This window comes from Orcinus orca, chromosome 15, assembly GCF_937001465.1.
Source record: "Orcinus orca chromosome 15, mOrcOrc1.1, whole genome shotgun sequence".
Classification (NCBI taxonomy): Eukaryota; Metazoa; Chordata; class Mammalia; order Artiodactyla; family Delphinidae; genus Orcinus; species Orcinus orca.
Window position 1 is genome coordinate 11,454,985 of NC_064573.1, and position 22,173 is coordinate 11,477,157.

Sequence of the window (22,173 nt, forward strand, 5' to 3'; positions counted from 1 at the left end):
CATGGTACAGAAAGTGAAAGATTTCCAGCAGAAAGTGGTAGAAGCTGTGACTTGAAGTTTGAGTAGGAGTTATGGTAGCTTGCATCGTCTAAATAGGTTATAAAAAGTAATGTGTACACAAGAGGCACAAGCAGCCAGGTGACCTCAGCTGAAGAAGATTTTAATCATCAAGTTAGCAGGATGACCTGTACTGTGGATACCAACCAGCCTCTTTCCCTAGCCATCCCTGTCATTGCTTAGTAGGCTCATGAACAAAGAGGCCAGGGTAGCAGGAATGGAGGTTATCCACAGGCTCAGCAACACGGACTTCCACTCTCTAAGGCCAATGTGCTACAGCCACCATTGAGTGCCCTATCTGCCAGCAAGAGAGATCAACACTGAGGTCCCCAATATTGCACCACTCCCCAGGGTGTTCAGCCAGTTACATGGTGGCAGACTGATTACATTGGACCGTTTCTATTATGGAAGAGACAACATTTTATTCTTACTGGAATATATTGATATTTATTCTGGATATAGATTTGCCTTCCCTACATACGATGTTTTGGATAAAATTTCCATCCATGGACTTTCAGAATGCTTTATCCACAGTCATGGTATTATACACAGTATTGCTTCTGATCAAGAAACTTATTTTCCAGCAAAAGAAGTGTGGCAGTGGGCCCTCGCTTATGGAATTCACGGGTCTTCCCATGCTCCTTACCAACCTGAAGCAGCTGTTTTGATAAAATAATAGAGTGACCTTTTGAAGACTCAGTCATAGTGTCAGCTAGGTTGCAACACCTTGCAGAGCTGGAGCATCTTCTCCAAACGTCTTTATAAGCTCTGAATCAGCTTCCAATATACAGTGCTACTTCTCCAATAGCCAGGATTCACAGGTCCAGAAATCAAGAGGTGAAATGGGAGTAGTACTACTCAATATTATCCCTAGTGACCCACTAACAAAATTTTTGTTCTCATGACTCACTGCTCTGCTGGCCTAGATGTCTTAGTTCCAGAGGGGATAACATTTCTATCAGGAGACACAACAATGATTCCATTGAACTGAAATGTAAGGGAATTATGATGTGGGTTGGGGTGATTCATTCTGACTACCAAGGAGATATTAGACTACTACTCCACAGCAGAGGTAAGAGAGTATGTCTGGAATACAGGAGATTCCTTAGGATGTCCTTTTGTATTACCATGTCCTGTGATTAAGGTCAATGGAAAACTACAACAGTGCGATCCAGGCAGGACTACTAGTGGCCCAGACCCTTCAGGAATACAAGTTTGGGTCACCCTACCAGGTAAAGAACAATGACCAGCGGAGGTGCTTGCTAAAGGCAAAGAGAATCGGAATGGGTAATGGAGGAAGGTAAATGTAAATGTCAGCTATGACCACATAGTCAGTTAAAGAAACAAAAACTATAATTGTCATGAGTATTTCTTCCTTATTCTGCTATGAATACGTTTGTGTATGTACCTATCTGTATCTTTGTTTTCCTTTCTCTCTTATTTCTTTATCATATAACATAAGATGAACTGCTTTTATATCATAGTATTTAAGTTTTGTTAATTTTACATCAGAGCATTTAAGTTATGAGGTATCCAGGAGAAGAGTAAACGTCACTCAAGAACTTTGTCTCATCTTCTGGGGAAGGGATTAGTACATTTTCAGTTGTACACAAGAAAGTTGTATCGTGTTAGGTGGAATTATGACCTGGTCATTTTTATTCTTTGGAAATTAAGTAAGGTTAAGGAGATGCATATGTATATACATGTATCGACTAATAGGGGCTTAAGTGGACATCCGTTTAAGTTTAATATTATTTTAAAGACAAGATGTAGAAAAACAGGAGCAAAATAAATGCCTCAGTGAATATTATTAAAACAAGAATTTACCACATAGTTTTGAAAAGCTAAATAAGATACAAATAGCAGTTAACTGTAATAATACTAGGGTATAATTTTTTTGCAAATGGAAGATATCAAGTATTTAATTCTAGGGGTATAATATGTAATGTTCTCAAAAATGGAAGTAGAATTTAAACATTATATGCTCATTTTCTTTGCCCTAATCTAAAATAAACATCAGGGAAACAATCTTTCCTTGAAACGAAAACTTCCTGATAGAATTACAAAGGTATTGTCTCGTGTTTGCTTAAAAACAACAAAAAAAGAGAGAGACAGAAAAGAAACATGTCCAGGTACATGAAGAGAATACAAAGCCAGAGACTTAACATCAAAGAAGAATGATAAATAATATTACATCATGTTGAAGGGACATGTCGAGCAGAACAACAGGTCTGGATTTGAGTCAACGGACAACAGATTATGGAAACACATTAGAGGCAACCTTAGACCTCAAAACGAGGTTGCCCACATTCAACAGCATAGTATTTTGGATACAAAGGTCTTTAAAAATACAATATGTGCACAAAGCTTTAATTGCTTGAAAGTATTATTGTAAACCAAAGATTTTGAAAATTCCAACAGGTGTCCAAGGACTATACTGAATAAATCAGAAATACATGGGGGTTACAAGATGATTACTGTTATTTAAACACAGGAACAAAATAAATAACAGGTACTATTATGTTTCTACTTCTGCTTCTATGATTTAGAGAATTCTCTCATTAAGATTCTGTAACTCATAAAATCATAAACATACTGACCTTCAAGTTAAGTTAACTTGTTTGATTTCTCCTTTACATCATATAACTTGGGAAGATCAAAATTTTAATTGTTTTGTTTTTGTGAGCAAAGAGTTAGGAAAATCCTCTTTATATTATCTTACAGTTTGACCTTTGCTCTGGGTGAAGAGAGATTACATAGGGATGAACAGGGAAGATAGCTGGGACATTAAAAAGTGGTAAAAGTGATGCTATGAGGGTCTCTTTGCAAATAGGAAGCTCTCTTCGCGGACACAGCTCCTCACAGCCTCGACCAAGTTCCTGCTGAGAGGCCGGAGACTGAAAATACTTATTGTGTAACCAGGCGCCCTTAGAACAAATATAACTTTTGAGTGTTCCAATTGCTATTCTTCTCAAGTGCACATAAACCATTCTCTGACAGACCATATATGAACCCATAAAACAATCCTCAATAAATTTTAAAAGACTGAAATAATACAAAATATGTTCCTTGATCATAATAGAGTAAAATTAGAAATCAATAACAGAAGGAAATTTGAGAAATTCACAAATATGTGGAAGATAAACAACACTATTAAATAATGAAGCAGTCATAAAAGGAAGAAAGATTAGAAAATACATCGACGTGAACAAAACCAAAAATACAACATACCATAAACTTTCAAGATGTAGCTAACACATTACTTATGGGAAAATTTGTGAGTACATGTATATGTAAATGAAAAAAATGTTGAATTCATAATCTAACTATTAGATTACATGTTAGGAAACTAGAAATTAAAGAGCAAATTAAACCCAAAACAAGGAGAATGAAGAAAACAATAAAAATTAGAGCAGAAAAATAAGACAGAGAATAGAGAATCAATAATAAAACCAATAATTGGTTCTTTGAAAAGATAAAAAATTAACATTTAGACTGATGAAATAAAAAAATGACTCAAGTTTACTAAAATCAGAAATAAAAGAGGGATTGTTACTAAAAATCTTACAGAAATTTTAGAAAAAGATAAAAAAGGTAAAATGCAAAAATGTATGCATGGCAACAATTTATACAACCTAGATTAAATTAACAAGTTCTTAGAAAGAAACAAACTACTGAAACTGATATCAAATAAATAGAAAACTTGAATATATCTATAACAAGTAAAGAGATTGAACTAGTAATCAAAAAACTCCCACTTGTAAACTAAAATTCCTCTATAAAATCTATTAATTTAAAATACAGTATTTTTATTACTATATTGTATATTAGAAAGTCACCAAGATAGTAGATCTGAAAAGTTCTCATAATAAGGAAAAAAATTAAAATTTGAGAGGTGATGAATGTTAACTAAGTGTGATGATCATTTCATAATACATACGTATGTCAGATCATTATGTTGAACACTTTAAACTTATACAGTATTAAATGTTAGTTATATCTCAATTCTGGGGGAAAATTCTACTAGTTTAATTAACAATTAATAAAAGAGGGGAAGGAAACCTTGCCCAAAGAAAAATTCAGAACCAGATAGCATCACTGGTGAGATATACCAAACATTTAAGCAAGATATAATATAAATCCTTCACAAACTTTTCCAAACAGCAGAAGAGGAAATATTTTCTAACTCATTCTATGAGGCTAGTATTATCCTGATACCAAAATGAGACAAATACATCACAAGGAAAGAAAGGTACAGACCAAAATCCCTTACAAATATATACACAAAAATTCTCAAAAAATACTAACAGATAGATCTTGCAACACATTAAAAAAATATATACCATGTCCAAGTAGTATGTATCCCAGAAATGCAAGGTTAGTTCAGTGTACAAAAATCAATCAGGATAGTACATTCTATTCATATAATAAAGAAAAAAACACATGAATATTTCACTATATACATAATAAACATTAGACAAAATCTAAGCCTTTCATGATAAAACCAGTCAACAAAGTAGGAATGGAAGGGCACTTTCTCAACTTATGAAAAACCATAACCCATCAAACTCATCAAACTTCGTGGTAAAAAAATGAAAACTTCCCGTAAGACCAGGGACAAGACAAGGATATCTACTCTTACCGCTTCTATTCTATACTGTATTGGAAGTTCTAGTCAGGGTAGTTATGAGAGAAAAATAAAAAAGAAACACCCAGATTGGAAAGAAAGAAGTAAAGCTACACCAATTACATGTCTACAGACTAATACCAAATACTCCGTAAATGAAATTAGAAAAACGATTATATTTACAATAACTTCAAAAAATACTTAAGAATAAATCTCACAAAAGAAATGTAAGAACATTCATTAAAGTTAATTTTAAAAGACCTCAGTGAATACAAAGACATCCCATATTCATGGATTGGAAATTTTAATATTCCTAAAATGGTAATACTTCATAAAGTGATATACAGATTCACTTTAATCCCTATATCCCTATAAAAAATCAAGCTTGCTCTTTTGCAGAAATTACAAAATTCATACAGATCCAAAATTCACGTGGTAATTAAAGGACCCTGACTAATAAAAGCAATATTCTCCTCAGCTATAGGGGGAAAAAGACAAGGAAGACAGGAACCTGGAGAATAACGCAGAAGTGGGGCACAATCAAGGAACGTCCCCACTCCCCAGGTAGGATATCATTGCAGTGTCTGTCCAGAGGATTTCAGATAGCTGTGGACTGATGACTACTGTGTTGGTGGGTTTTTTCCTCATCTTTCATTCTTCTTTTATTCTAAATGGGAGTTTGGGCTGCTGTTATACTATCCTTTGTACTGCATATTTAATATGTGTTATGGTTCAAACACAAAAGCATCAGCTATGTCTGGACATGATGGGAAGGAGTGTGTGTCACCTGGAAACCCTGGATTTAAAGCTAAAGTGACTGCCTAAAGCTAGATATTAGACTTTGTGATGTGTCCCTTTGCAAGGAATGAGCACATTCTGTGTGATAAAGAATGAAATCAATTATTGACAGTTAGATGAGCAGATGCTTGCAGGATAAATGTTGTGTTTTTATCAACCCCACATTTTCTTTTTTCTGGGTGCATATACTGCCTTTTCCATGCTGCCTTGCAGTTAAGACCATGTGACTGTGCTCTGACCAATGGAATATGGGTGGAATATGAATGATGTCTGCATGCCTAGAACATAAAACCTGAAAAGTCCCCCACAGCTTTTCCCTTTCCCTTACCTCCTGGCTGGATTCAAAGGAAACTGGGTGGGAGTCTGAGTCCAAAGCTTTGGAGAATCCACATATTTGATGGAGCCTGAATAAGAGCACACTGCAGAACCCTCCTGTGCCATGTGAGAGCAATAAAGCTGTAATACTTTAAGTAACTGAGATCTTGGGGTGTTTGTGTTGTTACCGTAGTTAACCAGATGGTATGGGATGCTCTAGCTTCATCCCTTCCATTTCCTTTCTTCCTCACAGGATTCCTCTCGGGATTCTTTATGACTATTGATCTATTTCAAGTGTCCTCCCTCTTCACTTTTCACTGGTGCTTAGGAGGGAAATGTGACATTTTTGGAGAAATATTTTCACATGAGGAGACAGAGAACTCATGTCTGTGTTGTCACTGGGCTCTGGATCCTGTAGTAGAATCGACTTAAGTAGACTAATACAGCTGTGGGAATTGCAAATATAAGAAATGAGGAAGAAAATGGCTTGCAGTTTTTAGGGTAAGGCAATGGTAGTGGTAATAGGAACACACAGGCAGCTGGAGTAAGATGCCGGAATTCAGATCATTTTGTTTCCCAGACAGTAACCAGGAGAGGCTTTGAATCAGGCAAGGGTGCATAGACTTAATTTTTCTCCACTGAGCCAGTGGAGGAGAGCAGGGAATGACTCTCCTGATTCTATCGGTACCACACTGGGATTACGGCCACTCCATGTCCTCTCAGGGATCTGAGAACACTCCTGTTTTACTCTCTTTGATTAAAACCATAGGTGATCTATGGACAGAAAGCGTCCTCGCAGGATCTCTGCCAGTTCCCTGGGGGGCAGAGGTGTGGAGCTCACCATCGAGTCCCCACCCATACTGGCGGCTGAGCCCATTTCTCAGATGCCCAGTGCTCCTGACAGGATCCTTAACTCCGCTTCACCTCGTGGCATTTGTGTGTGTGCGCGCGTGTGTGTGTATACATGTGCACGCGCGTGCACGCACTCTTGTGGCCTTTATTATAAGCCTCTGATCCACAAGTTTTTTTTAAAGAAAATATTGTTGAGCACCATCTGTATATCCGGAACTTTCCTAGGGGCTGGGGCTGCAACAGTAAACAAAATAGGAAAAAAGCATGCCCTGATAGTGTTTACATTCTAGTGAGAAAACTGGAATTAGAATTCATGCCACACTCTCTGTTTCTGTTCTGCCCTATCCCTGATACTCCTGAGTTACCCATTTCCCCAATAAATGATTTTTTCTATATCCACATACTATATTAATATTAATGTTTTTTTAACTACTGACATATAATGCCAGCATGCAATCTGGGCATCCATCTGTGTTAACTTTTCATGTTATGTCAGGTTAATCATTCAAAATTCTGACTGGCATTTTATGGATATAGACTAAGGGAACAGACAGCACATGTACAGACCTTTTACTCTACTGTGCTAATCACTGGCCAGATTCACGTTATTTAGTGATCTACAGGCACTTAGAATCTATGTAGAAATGTAAGATCTTTTTCCCTGAGTAACTCTTTTATAACAGGAGGGGCAAACAGGTAAAAGTTGTCTGAGGCGGTGCTGTAACAGTTACTATATTTGAAATCTTCAACAAAGTTCTTAGTTTTCAAAAGTGATATATACCATGCACAAATATTATATAGCCTAGAAGCTAACTTTAAATTACTTGAAATAAGATAAATTTTTAAAACTGATTTTTAATTTAGGACTTAAATAATACTTTGGTGGTTAAAATACTTAAAATAATTTTATCTAAATTCTTTTGTAGAAGGAAATAAGAAAAGAAAAAGGGGACAATTACATTCAGTTTTCTCTTTGTACTTCTCTCTCGAGGAATAAAATGTCATAGTATACGAAAAGTCTTAGTATTTTTACCACACTGTGACTACGAAATTTTTTAGATTGATGTATTTCATTGTATGAAAGACTGAATCAAAATTTTGGTGACATATCAAGGGTTATTAGTTAAAGATGGCCATTCTTCCTTGTACTTTTGCCCTTTTTCCTACACTTTATGCTACTGTGCTCCATAGAAAACACATATTCATTTCTTTAGCTGCATACAAATACCCTCTTAAATTCCTATCCAATAACTAGATTTTCCATACAAGTTTCACAATAAAAGTGTAGAAATAATTTATCAATCCTGGAGGCTAATACTGAATACTTTGTTCAATAAGACAGAAACACTGCATTGTTTTCAAGTGCTGGCAACTTTCTTGTATCAACCGTAAGTGCCACAGTTGGGTTTCTGATTCTGTCCTCTAAAATTCAGTAGCCTGTGCTGAAATACATCTGACTTTATTGCATCTGGTCATATTTTTCCACCATCATTAATCCAGTCATTATCAGCTCCTGCTGTGTCCAAACCACCTGTTTGCTCCATCTCTGCTTTCTCTGTATCAGTTGCTTGCATCCTTTCTTTGCATGGTTTTACATCTACTTCTTCATTAGGTACAGATAAAGATTGTTGCTTCCAGTCTGCAAAAAATGTATTGGAACCTCCACTTCATTTTTCTTGTCATAATCTTGCTTTACATAAAAATGAATGAAACCTTTAGTCCTTTCATGCAGTTGTAAAGCCTAGTGACAGCTTTGTAAACTAAATATTTAGAGGAATGCAGTTGGTCCAAAGTGAGTGCAGATCTGGATATAACATTGTACCTTAAGCAAGAGATGGATATTTTGAAACTCCTGAAGTAGATTATTTAGACTGATATAAATGTTTTCATAAATGATTACAAGCACTATTGAGATAAAGTGTACACCTTTGTTATATTAATTAACCATCTCTAAAACACCACAACATATCTTTGAGGTCTAATCAATTTTTTGTGTAAGAAGGAGAGACAGACAGAGAGAGATGCCTTGGATTAAATATTTTTCAAGTATATCATTGAATACTTCACTAAGCACATTTTACTTAATCATCTGAAAAGAAGCTGTATTGCTTCATTATATCATATATTTATATATATATTTAAAATATTCTACGTAAAGAGCAGTAGTTTCACTTGAACCTGCAGAATCATGATTGCCTTTAGCTCAAAATAATCCTCATGCAAAAAGAAAAAATAATCCTCATGTCACATTTTGGGGAGGCCCATTCTGAACCCCTATATGTGCTACTTCAGGCCTACATTGTAAATATCTATCTCCTACAGGTGGCAGAAAATTATTCCAAGAAACAGTAACTGAAAACTTCCCTAACCTGGGGAGGGAAACAAACATCCAGGTCCAGGAAGCACAGAGAGTCCCAAACAAGATGAACCCAAAGAGTTCTGTACCAAGACACATTACACCTAAAATGGCAAGAATTAAAGTTAAAGAATCTTAAAAGCAACAAGAGAAAAGCAACTAGTTACATGGAACAGAACTTCCATAAAACAATCAGCTGACTTTTCAGCAGAAACTTTGCAGGCCAGAAGGGAGCAGCGTGATATATTCTATTTGTCAAGAATATTATATTTGTCAAGGCTATCATTCAGATTTGAAGGAGTGATAGACTTTTACACACAAGCGAAAGCAAAAAAGAGTTCATCGGGGCTTCTCTGGTGGTGCAGTGGTTGAGAATCTGCCTGCTAATGCAGGGGACACGGGTTCGAGCCTTGGTCTGGGAGGATCCCACATGCCACGGAGCAACTAGGCCCGTGAGCCACAACTACTGAGCCTGTGCGTCTGGAGCCTGTGCTCTGCAACAAGAAAGGCCGTGATAGTGAGAGGCCCGCGCACCACGATGAAGAGTGGCCCCCACTTGCCACACTAGAGAAAGCCCTCACACAGAAACGAAGACCCAACACAGCAAAAATAAATTAATTAATTAATAAACTCCTACCCCCAACATCTTCTTTAAAAAAAAAAAAAGTTCATCACCACTAACCTAGCCTTACATGAAGGGCGGGGCTGGGGGGTGGTTCAAGGCGACTCTTACACAGGAGATTCAGGGAGTAGGAGTGTAATTGGTTTAGAGAGGCATGGCACATCTTTGCAATATATGGGGAAAAATTCTGTCACTCCTTTAATGTGCTGTTTATACAGTAATTCCCTTTTCCCTTCCTGGTGAGTTTCACCTGACAATTGGCCAGGTTTCATAATTTTTCAGTTACCTACACTTCCTATTATAATCTCATTTCAGTATTTAATCCTTACTCTTATTTTATTTCCCTTTTATTTCATTCTACCCAATACTCCTTTATTATAAACTATTTGAATATTTAATAAATGCACACAGAGAATATAAATGAGAGTGGGAAAATAATGCAAATACTCCTGTGATCATCCTCAAATACACATACATAGGTTTAATCACACTTAAATACATAGAACTATGCCAATCTCCTAGGCACCCTCTGACCCTGGGTCCTCACTGTTCCTCTCCCCTAACATCTCATTCCTTGGAAGTAAGTCATTTCTCGAATTTTGTATGTAACTGCTCCTCATTGCTTTCACTAGATTTACCACATATGTGCACATTCCCCAAACAATATATTGCTTCCCTTTTGCAGGCTTTAAGCTTTTATATAAATTGTACCACAGTATAGTTTTTTTGCAGTTTTCTTTTTTTTTCCACTCAGTGGAATATTTGTGAAGTTAATCCATTGTTGGGCAACTTATTCACTTTCATCGTTGTGTTGTATTTCATCCTTCCCCTGGGCTGTGGATTTCAGGCTTTTTTCAAGCATCATCAGGTGAAGCAATACATTTTACATTTTACATTAGTAAGGTGATGCTTTAAGATCATGTGAATATTCTGTTATACCCTTTAACCTTGGTAATGCTTTAATTTTACTATTAATATTTTTGTGTTCTAAATTTTAGTTTATTCTCATTAAATAAAGATTGCTAAATTCTTTTCAAACTTATCAAGACTTTTCTTTTAATGGGATATTTATTTGAGGGTTTATGACACATTTAGATTTACTTCTGCCAACAACTTCTGAGCTTCACTTATGCAGTTTTTCTTCTTCTTTTACAATAATTCATATTTTTCTTCTAGTTTTTCTAACTTTTTCCTTTACATTATTGAAGTAGTACTCTGTTTCTCTCTTCAGAGGGTTTTCCAGCTCTTTCAATATTCACACTTAAAGTCTAAATTAGTAAATATATTTTTATCCTTCTTCTGAACGTATTAATACTAGAAACACTAACAGCGATTAACCTTCCCAATTTACAGTATGCTTTGTCTAAAGTTTTTAGTCTACACTCACAAATTAGACACTGATATTGTTGTTTGTTGAATGAGTGTTTACTCATGTGTTTTTCAGAATCTTCAATTATTCCCTTTTGCAACTCAGACACTCTTAAGATCATTTTGCTTCTTTGCAAAGTAATTCCTTTAGAAATTTTGATTGTGCAATGTGTGGCAAAATCTCCAAGGATTTGTTTGTGTGGGAAAAGTATTATTTCACATTTTTTTCATATAAATGTCCAAGGTACCAAATTCTAGGCTATTGGCTATTTTTTAAATAAGATACTAAAGGTATCTTTACTGACTTAGAGCTTTCCATTAATGGTTCTTATACTCTAAGTGAATGCTCCTTTCTTCCTAGCTGTCATTTTTATTAAACTTTTTATTTTGAAATAATTTTAAGTTAACATGCAATTGTAAGAAATAATACAAAGAGATATTGTGTACACTTTATCCAGTTTCCCCATTGGTAACAACTTGAAAATCTGTAATACAATATCATAACTAGGAAAGTGACATTGACATAATTAACCAATCTTGTTCAGATTTCCTTGGTTTTACATGTACTCATCTATGTGCTTGCACATGTGTGCACGTGTGTGTCTATGCTTAGTTCTATGCATTTCTATCAGAGGTGTAGACTGGTATATCCAACATCAGAGTTCTGTCAACAAAGATCCCTTGTATTGCCCTTTTATAAACATAACCATATCCTTCCGACCCTCTCCCCATCTTGACCTTCCTGTCTTGATTCACTGACTAATAGTAATTTGTTCTCAATCTCTATTTTCTTCAATTAAAAAAAATGTTATGCAAAAGAATTATATATAGGGAATCACACAGTATGTAACCCCGTGGGATTGACTTTCATCACTCAGCATAATTCTCCTGAGATTCATGGAAGTCATTGTGTGTATTAGTTGTTTGCATATTTTTTTTTTTTTTTTTTTTTTTTGCGATATGTGGGCCTCTCACTGTTGTGGCCTCTCTCGTTGCGGAGCACAGGCTCCGGACGCGCAGGCTCAGCGGCCATGGCTCACGGGCCTAGCCGCTCCGCGGCATGTGGGATCTTCCTAGACCGGGGCACGAACCCGCGTCCCCTGCATCGGCAGGCGGACTCCCAACCACTGCGCCACCAGGGAAGCCCAAAATCCATTAATTCTTATACTACTTCTGAAATCATACAAATTCGGGTTTACAAGGGTTAACTGTAAAGGGTTAATTGCATCTTTTCTTTAAAACTGGGACTCCCTCTAGGCTGTGAAGTACAATTTTGAAGCATAGGGCAGGCATCCTTCCTATTTTTAGATGTGTTGAATGAATTATATAAATTAACCATGAAATGAGCTGAGAAGGGTGTTTGACCCATCTGAAGTAGCTACTGAGTACTACTTTTTTGCTCAGTCATTCATATACTTCATTCCATTTGATTCTCACTACAGAAATGTGATTTGTCAACATTTGCAGATAAGGAAACAAAGCTTCAGTAGTTTTCACTAGTATTATAGGGGTTAAATGGTTAGATCTGGGTTATGAGCCCAGATCTGTCTAATATCAAGACCAGTTTCCTTTAACTTCTCTACTATTCTTCCAGCTATCACTCAGTTTGGGGGTACTGCTTCTAGAAAACACTTTCTAATGTGTCTGCTTGACTTCTGAAACCTTTGCCCATAGCCCTGTTATTGGACTGCAGCATTACAAACTGAACTATAATTATCTGATTATGTAACTATCTCTTTGAATGATATTTTGGAACATTAAGAGTAAGAAAAACATGCATTTTCCTTTTTTGCACTCCTAGCACATAACAGAATGACTTTCATGTAGTAAGCAATCAATCTATCTTTTAACTTAATCCATGAGTGGCTGGCTTGGATGAAGTTCTCAGAAATTAGCCTTCAGGATAAGTGATGAGTTTACGTGTGTGTGTGTATGATTTAAATTTCTTAACATATATCTTTCTGTAACAAAATGCTATTTTTTCAAGTTGATTATGAAATATTAGTTATCATAGCAAATATTTTTTTTTCACTAGTTTGTATTTAGTCTCATTACAACCATGAAGAAATTACCCCTAACATTCCCTAGAGGTGCACACTGGAAAAGTATTTTCCATTATACCAAATAATAATTTTCTGAACAAGTTCACATATTTAAAAAAAGACTAATTAAGCCTCATTTTTTTTTACCTATTTCAGATAATCCAAATAATAACCTTTTTATAACCTTGACAAATCTGTGAATGTTAATAAGCTTAAGAGGGGGAAATGGAAATGGAAACCTTTCTTCGATAATGGAAAAACCTAATGATTTTATAAATAAGAAACACACTTCTTAGCATGGCTCCTTTAATTAGCTCAATCCCTCCTATGAATTGAGAAGCTCCAAAAATATCACCAGTTACATATTATAAAAATGCCCTGTATTTTGCTTATAGACACTATTTCTATAATCAGCTCAATTTGTTTATATGCCTAGTTGTGTCTTTGCACAACTCTCTACCCACCCCCTGTACACGTTGCTTATAATGAAATTTAATTTCATATTCCATCAAGAATGAAAACTAAGGTGAAATAATTCAGTAATGTTAGTTTTCTTCCTTTATTTCTGACCTTCATGATGTAGAAATGAAGGCATAATTTCCTGTGTTAGTCAGTTACAGATGTATTTTTGCTTAATATAATAATTCAAAAACACCATAGAATAATGGAAGTCCACAGCAATATCATATTATTAACTTACTTAAGAAGTAAAGCATCTTTTCTAATCAGTATTTCATGTAAGATGAAGAGCATTTGGCATAGACGTATCACCCTAAGTGGGTTGTCATCATCAAGAGCGTCAGGTTAATCTGAGACTTCCCTAAGTAGTGTAAATAAGTTATGGCACGTGCTCTGATTTCTTTCAGATATTGCTTCCCATGCTACTAACGTTATGATACTAATCAGAACAATAATATCGAAGAACTGGTGGTACCTAATCCAATACAAATATATTTTTAAGATTAACATAGACAAAGTGTATTATTTACAATATTATCATGAATAATAGAGACACATGAGTGAGTCAATTTACTGACAACTACTTTATGTTATTTTATTGAGCAAACTGACATGCCAGTTATAACATTAAGTTTATCTCTGTATGCGAATTGTCACTAAAAATATGCACCACAATATTAAAATATTTATATAGTGAAAAGTTGGAAATAAGAAAATGCCTCCCAGCAGTAGACAGTAGCATATTACATAGTAATGGGAATTAATGATCTAGCATTAAACACAGCAACATAGATCCATCTCAAACCATAAGCAAGAGAATCCAGGCACAATGGTTAACAACTGCATGGTTCCATTTATATATAATTTTAAAACAGGAGAACCTAATCTTTAGTGTTGGAAGTAAGCATAGTGTTTACCTTTCAAAAGGTAGTGACTCCAATGGAGTAGGAGGCATTATGGGTCAGTGGAATATTGTTTTCCTTGACTAGAATACTAGTTACACAGCTGTGCTCAACATTTCAAGAATTTATACAACTGAACATTTCTGATCTTTGAACTTTTATGCATATATGCTATATTTCAAAAATGTATTCCAAAGCATATAACTAACACTGAGCGAAAGCATCTGAAGTTTCAATAATATTCACAAGATACAGAAAATAACTTATTACAAGTTAAGAAAAATAATTTACATCTAATAATTAAGCTCCTATGTCTTTTTTCCTTTTAGAAACTCTTGGTTTGTTAAAAAATAAAGAATAAAACTAAGAAAAGTAATGCTAACTCAACACTATTATTTAGACCAGGAGAAATTATCACTTAATATAGGATACAATACATTGAATCAAATGGGTAGAAATTAAGGACTTGTTTTAATCTTTTGTTTCATTGATTCTGAATAAGAAAACAGAAATTATTTGCTCTTGTATAAATGTGTGTTGAACTGCAGAGATATGTTTTTCTCATGTTCCACTCAACTGAATTCCAGGAGAGTATACTGACCTCATTTTAATTAGTAAACAAATATTTTCATGGTGCATTGATTTTAATATTTTGTGAATTTGTATGTTATTTTTAATAAATTACTCATAACCTTGCTGACCTCCTTTTTCTTGATGTGATGTATGTTTTATTATTTTCATGAGTGTTTTTATAAACTATAATTAAAAAACTGATTATTTTATTGAGTGTACTTAAGATTTTTCTAAGTATTCTTGAATCCTATTGAAATAATGCTTCTCTGGGTATCTTACAGAGTTTCAATTACATTTAATTTCTATTTAAATATTGAGTTCATTAAAAAATGCCAGACTAATGCCTCTGCTCTAGTAGAATGAAGAATATATAAAACCCATACATGTATATGTATATTTTGCATATATATATATATAAAAATATAAATATATAAACTGGGTAAGAAATAAAAGCAACAGGATGGTATTATCAAAGATATGATGTTTGTGGTTCCATTTCCAGAATGCTCCAGACCTTATCTTTGCAAGAATTTGGAAGGATGGTGCAGTCTCAAAAGAGCAATTTCCAGTTTAAGTAGGCACTCAATTGAGTTAATATTGACAAAAAAATTTTTCCCAATTCTATAGTTTTATTATCTTAAAAGAAATAGTTTCATTTAATATAGTTGTATTGGGTTGGCCCTAAAGTTCATTTGGCTTCTTCCATAAGATGTTACGGAAAAACCCGAACGAACTCTTTGACCAACCCAATACTTGTACTGTGTAGTCTCAGTCTCTTCTTATTGTCATGGTTCCACCCTCTTGTTCACAATAATGACATATTACCTAAAATATCTTGGATGCTAATAACCGATAGTTTATCAAAATTCAGTTAAAGATGAGAATCATTAAAAATATCCAGAGACCTCAAATATTTTAATTTAAAACATTTGTCTCTGTATTTATTCAACAAAATAACAGTGTTTTATGCAATATGGGAGAATTTTTCTTTGTAATACTACTGCTGATTACAGTTCTGACTCATCTTTCTAGCATAAATCACCTATAATTCAACATCTACAGTTTCCAATTCAGCATCCTTTAGAGTATTGTGTGTGCGCATTTTTATCCTTTAATAGTTGTATGGCACAACTGGTTTTAAATTCAGTGCCATGACTTTTCAAGAATTCCAAAAGATTTGGTATTTTTTATAGAAACATTTATTCTCTTTCTTTTTATTTGGTTCATGTAAGATTTAATTAAGTTACGTAACTGCAATGACAAGGACAGCAGGCATTAGTCAGTTTGGGAACAAATATGAGTAACTCTCAAACATACAGCTCAACTGATGACAGTGGAGGCCGCCAACATATTAGAGAGTGGAGCACGAGGAATGAGAACACAGCGCACCAAGAGCATCATTCCACATGCTTTACAGAAGAAATGGAGTTCACTTGTTGATCCAGTGAATCCACTGCATTGAGGTCGATTAAGGCAAGTTCCAACTGTACATGACTCTCATTTTTATTAAAATCTGAACATATATTTTCTATATTTTTGGGTCAGAAAATGTGAATATTTTCCATAAAATATATCTCAAAGTCCTAAAAGGATAACTAAGACTCTAAAGGTTTTATTTCAACTGCTGTGGCTGAAAAGCCTGGGGGTGTGAAGTGACCATGGAAAATTTAGAATCACTGTGAGATTCAATGTCATTAGCACCCAAAGGACAAATCATCTGAGGGTTTGGTTGATTCTATCTTCACACTTAGCAGCACAAATACTATGGCAATGTCAGCACAGCTCCAAATAGGCAACACAAAGAGGTCAACATGATCTGAAATATGCACTTCTCATAAAGAAATACCTCTGCTATCTGGCTTCCTTTGCCTTTTATCCTTTTGTCAATAATAATTTAGAAAAAGATTCAGAGATGCAGTGAGTTAATGTTATAGGAAAAACATTACCATGCAACACTGCCTGATAATTTTTAAAATACCAAAACAGAACAAAACTTTAAAATATTTGAATCTTGGAGACATTCTAATTTGCCTGAGACCAGAAGGATTGAAATAACTGACAATATAGCTGCATATTGATGATCTAGAGATGGAACCTTATTAGGTCTTAGATAGTACATCCAGTTGAAGAACAGAAGCAAAATCCAGAGAACTTCCCTTGTAGAATAAGAGCTCCAACAAGATTCTGTGCATAACCGTGCCATTAAAGGATAATGATTCCTTTCATCTTGTAGTAAAATTGATGATCGACTTAAAAGCAACTTTTGTTTTACTTTTTAAAAATTTAAGTATAGTTGATTTGCAATATTATATTAATTTCAGGTGTATAACATAGTGATTCAATATTTTTATAGTTTATATTCCATTTAAAGTTATTACAAAATAATGTCTATATTTCCCTGTGCTGTACAATATAGCCTTGTTGTTTATCTATTTTATACATAGTAGTTTGGATCCCTTAATCACATACCCCTATTTGTCCCTCCTCAATTCCCTCTCCCCACTGGTAACCAATTTGTTTTTTATATCTGTGAGTTTTTTTGTTTTGTTATGTACATTCGATTCTTTTATTTTTTTGATTCCACATATGTGATAACATACACTATTTGTTTTCCTCTGTCTGACTTACTTCACTAAGAATGATACCCTTTAGGTTCATCCACATTGTTGCAAATAGCAGAATTTCATTCTTTTTAAGACTGAGCAATTAATATTCCATTGTAAATATATACATCGATGGACACAAGTTGTTTCCATATCATGGCTATTGTAAATAATGCTGCTATGAACATTCGGGTTCAGGTATCTTTTTGAATTAGTATTTTCATGTTTTGGATATATAACCAGGAGTGGAATTGCTGTATCATATGGTAATTCTATTTTCAGTTTGTTGAGGAAGCTTCATAATGTTTTCCATAGTGACTGCACCAATTTACATTCCCACCAACAGTGTACAGGGGTTCCCTTTTTTTCACAACCTCACCTCACCAACATTTGTAATTTTTAGACTTCTTCATGACAGCTTTTCTGTCAAGTGTAAGTGATATCTCATTTTGGTTTTGATTTGCATTTTCCTAATGATTAGCAATGTTGAGCATCTTTTCATGTAGCTGTTAGCCATCTGTATGTCTTCTTTGGAAAATTTTCTATTCAGGTCTTCTGCCTGGTGTTTAACCGGATTGTTTGTTTTATAGGTATTGAGTTGTTTGAGCTGTTTTTATATTTTGGACATTAATTCCTTATTGGTCATATCATTTGCAAATATTTTCTCCCTTTCAGTAGGCTGTCTTTCCAATTTGTCAATGGTTTCCTTTGCTGTTCAAAAGCTTTTAGTTTAATCAGATAACTTTATCTGAAATGACATTTGTAAACAGAATACTTGAGATAGTGGTAAAAGGATAAAAAAGTCTGCTTTTGGCAGTAATGGAAAATGAACTTAACTTACAGAATATGTTCCATTATAAAATGTTAAAGTAAAATATCACAGCATACCAAAAGATCTTTGTATTTGATTTAGTACTACTGTCATTGGTGGTGGGCATGACTTATTAAAGTAGTAAAATAAATGTGTAAAACTTGATATGAGAAATTATGTAGCATTTATTATGCTAAGCCAGTTTCTATAATAGAAACCATTATAGACATGGTCAAATAGTATTAGAGATTACAAATTCTAGATAATTATTACTATTTTATTAAGAGAAATTAAAAATTGCAAACAGAAAATGTTTTTTGAGGGGAAGATGCATTTCTAAATAAGATCAAATAAATTATAGTTACGTTTATGTAGATGGATGAATCAGGTAAACTTATGGTGGAAGTTTAAAAATAAATGAATTGATGAGCATCAGTTCTATACAAAATTCCAAAGGGAAAAATTTCAGAGTTATTTCTAGCTCCTACTGCACAATAATTCTCAAGAAAAAGATGAGAAAGTCAACAGGTATGAAGTGGAAAAGGTACGAAAAAGAACTACCAGCTATCCAAAACACTATGCAACATGCTTCATTTACGTGTATCTTAATGGACATAATTAATTAGAGATTTAGATTTTTGCTGTGCAGATTTATCTCACTAAGGACATAGGTTTGTGGCTGCTGGTAGAAAATAATAAAGCATACAACTAATAAATAATATCTCCTAGGGATTTTTTAGTTTAGAGAGTACTTTCAAGTGCCTTGTTTCATTTAATTATTATAATAGCCTTGAGAGGTAATATTACAGCTTATTTATTGAATAGAAACCAATGCCTCATAAGTCCAGTGGAGGCCAGATTTCAGAAGCGAGATTTTGTCTCCAAAAGAACCTTGTGAGTAAGGCAAATCTTTCTAGCTGGAGCACCACAGATGCTGGCAGTATAGCAAGAAGACTGAAGATGGGAACTAAATCAGATATGATTGAAGTGAAAAAGGGAAAACCTAAGAAGTAAAGTAGGGGTAGAAGGTAATTATAGGTCTAACAACAAAGCTAATTTTGTTTGCTTCTTTTATTTATTATTTTATGATAATTTTTATTTTATTTTATTATTTACATCATTTAAAATGTTTATTTAAAAAAATCATGCAGAAAATAGTCATTGAGTACTCACTGTGTGCCAGACCCTCTCCCAGACTCTGAGCATGCAGCAGAGAATAAAACAGACACAATCACTCCTGTGATGGAGTTTACATTCTTGTGAGGATAAAAAACAACAACAGCAAAAACTGAATAACTTAATGTGAGATAATAGTAGAGCAATGAAGAAAAATTCAGTAGACTAAGGGAATATAGAGTTAGACGTGTGCTCTTTTAGATAGAGCGGTGAAGAAAGCCCCTTCTGAAGTTATAATTCTTGAACAAAACAGAATAAAAGGAGCATAAGAGGAAGCCATGATAATATCTACGAAAGAGTGTTATCTACAGGTGGATCAAGGAGGTGCCAAGTCCTGGGCTGCAGCAAGAACTCATATTCAAATAAGAGAAGTGAGGGCAATGACTTGATAAGGGAGAAATGAAATGTAGAAATGTACTTGCCAAAGCAGCCAGAGGTCAGATCTCATAAGGTTTTCAGACCATGATAAGAATCTGAATTTTATTTTTTGTTTAAGAGAAATTTGGAGAACTTTGATAACAGCAGTGAAAAAATATTATTTCTATTTTTACATGATCACACTGGCTACCTTATGGGAAGGAGACTACTGTGGAATAAGTTTGGAAGTAGGGAAATCAATAGGGGTCCCCAACCCCCAGGCCATGGGCCGGTTCTGGTCCGCGGCCTGTTAGGAACTGGACCACACAGCAGGAGGGGAGTGGCGGGCGAGTGAGCAAAGCTTCATCGGCTGTTCCCCATCGCTCGCATTACTGCCTGAATCATGTCTTCCATGAAACCGGTCCCTGGCGCCAGAAAGTTGGGGACTGCTTAGTTAGGAGACTGCAAAGAAAAAATTATTTGCCTCGTAAGGGTGTATTTGTGGATTCAACCCCTGCGGTGGCAGTAGAAGTGACAGGTAGTCATATGCAGAAAATATTTTCAAGGTTGAGCCAATAGGATTTGTGAGGCATTGGATATTGGTTACTAGAGAAGAGAAGAGTCAGGTATGCCGGTTAATCTTATAATCTGAGCAAGCAAGTGAACAATGATGCCGTTCATTGAGATCAGGACCTAGATGAAGAGCAGATTAGAAGAAACTCAAAGTTTTTGTCCAAGATATGTTACATTTGTGATGTTGACCTGAATGAAAATAACAACCTGTTAGAGGAGTCGAGGTTGTTTACTGGGATTTCCCTGGTGGCGCAGTGGTTAAGAATCCGCCTGCCAATGCAGGGCACACAGGTTCGATCCCTGATCCAGAAAGATCCCATATGCTAGGGAGCAACTAAGCCCGAGCGCCTTAACCACTGAGCCTGCGCTCTAGAGCCTATGAGGCACAACTACTGAAGCCTGCATGCCTACAGCCCGTGGTACGCAACAAGAGAAGCCACCATAATGAGAAGCCCGTGCACCGCAACGCAGAGTAGTCACCACTCGCCACAACTACAGAAAGCCCATGAGCAGCGACGAAGACCCAACCAAATAAAATTAATTTATTTATTTTTAAAAAGATTGTTTACTAAGCAACTCTAATTTTTAGAACTTGGAAGAAGAAAAATGACCAGTTACAAAGGGTTTTAAAGAGTGGGCAGTGTGGTGGGTGGAAAAAGATGAAGAAAGTAAAGACTGTGTAAACCAAGTGAAAAGGAAAAAAGAAATTGTTAAGGAGAGAATAATTAATAAGCTATAAAATGCTCCTAGACGTTGGATAAATTGATGAAGCTTGGTCTGTGGCTTTGCAAATAGAGAATAAAGAATAAGAGGCAATTTGTGACATAGTGGAGACAGAACTTGAAGTGAAGTATGTATAAGTATGTATAAGACAGAATGGTAAGGGAGTAGAGAGGGGGAGTATGAACAGTTATTAGGAAAAGGTTTGCCGTAAAGTGAGACAGGAGACAGAGACAGAGGGAACTGTAAAGTCCAGGGAAGTGAAGATGGTTTTTATTTGTTTGTTTTTGTTTTGTTTATGGTAGGGCTTTGAAATCTTTCCATGATTTGCATCAAGATTTATAATGGATCTAAGTAGACTGGGTTTTTTAAGTTTTGGCTAGACATGGAGCTGGGGACAGGTAAGGACATGCAGTCAGGTATGGGTAAAATATGTGATGTGCAGAAATAACTGCTGGAAAAAATAAGGTTCATAACTTTTAGGAATATCAAAACATTCTAAGCAAACTAGAGAAATTTTAAAGAGACACAATGTCTGTTGTGAAAATTAACTTAAATTCTAAAATACAGGTAAAGTTTTCAGTACAACTCTAGGAACATAATAAATGCTGAAAATGAGAGATATTAATTACAGTGGTAGTTTTAACATATATCCACAGTTTTACGAAATAATTTAATTTCCCTCACCCCCTGCTTTGAGTGTAGGCTGAACTCCCTTCTCACAAGCAGAGAATGGAAAGGGAAAAGCAGTGACTTTACAGTGGGACACCACCCTAACTACGTGATCAGGATTAACCTCTCTAGTAAGAAGTCTAGTTGGTACCATGACCTGCTGTTAAAATACCAAAAGAAGGGCACTTCACCCGTGGTGTTTTTCTCAAAAATTCATACTTTTAAGTGAATCATGACACAACAGAAAACCCATTCCAGAATGATTTGGAACATTCTGTAAAATACCTGAC

The 22,173-nt window shown here is 35.1% G+C and overlaps 1 pseudogene; it reads left to right on the top strand.

Moving 5' to 3' along the window:
* Positions 1-1,205: 1,205 nt before the first annotated feature.
* Positions 1,206-22,173, top strand: part of LOC125961280 (serine/threonine-protein phosphatase 2A 56 kDa regulatory subunit gamma isoform-like) — a 78,805-nt pseudogene continuing 57,837 nt past the window's right edge.